This window comes from Gekko japonicus, unplaced genomic scaffold (genome assembly GCF_001447785.1).
Source record: "Gekko japonicus isolate JY-2015 unplaced genomic scaffold, Gekko_japonicus_V1.1 scaffold21, whole genome shotgun sequence".
Classification (NCBI taxonomy): Eukaryota; Metazoa; Chordata; class Lepidosauria; order Squamata; family Gekkonidae; genus Gekko; species Gekko japonicus.
In genome coordinates, this window is record NW_015173122.1 from 1,337,572 (window position 1) to 1,338,009 (window position 438).

A 438-nucleotide genomic window follows, 5' to 3' on the forward strand; every position below is an offset into this window, starting at 1 on the left:
GGCAGGGCCTGGTCGCGCCTTCCCAGCTCAGCCGCTTTTCTTCGCTAACGGTTTCGGGCTTCCTGGGAGGCGTCCTCTCTCGCCCGCCCCGCCACCCCGAGGTTTGCCAGCCACCCCGAGGGAGGGATCCGGGGACCCTCCTCTCGCTCTCCCCCACCCTTCAAAAAACCCTCCCTCCGGTGTTGGGGTTTGCTTTTTTAAAGGTCGCTTTCCCGACGTTTCCGCGCCAGGCCCCTTTCGCCGGGCGACTTTGCCGCGGAGCACTCGGATCCCAGCTCCCTTGGCAGACTGGGTCTCCGTCGCCCTCGTCCTCCCCGGGGCGTCGAGCCTTCTGTCCGGGGCTGCAGAGCCGCCGCTGTCGCCTCCCGAAAGGCCTCTCCTAGCCACTCTGGAGAGGAGGGCGGCGGCGGGCCAGAGCGCAAGGGGGTATCTCCGAAA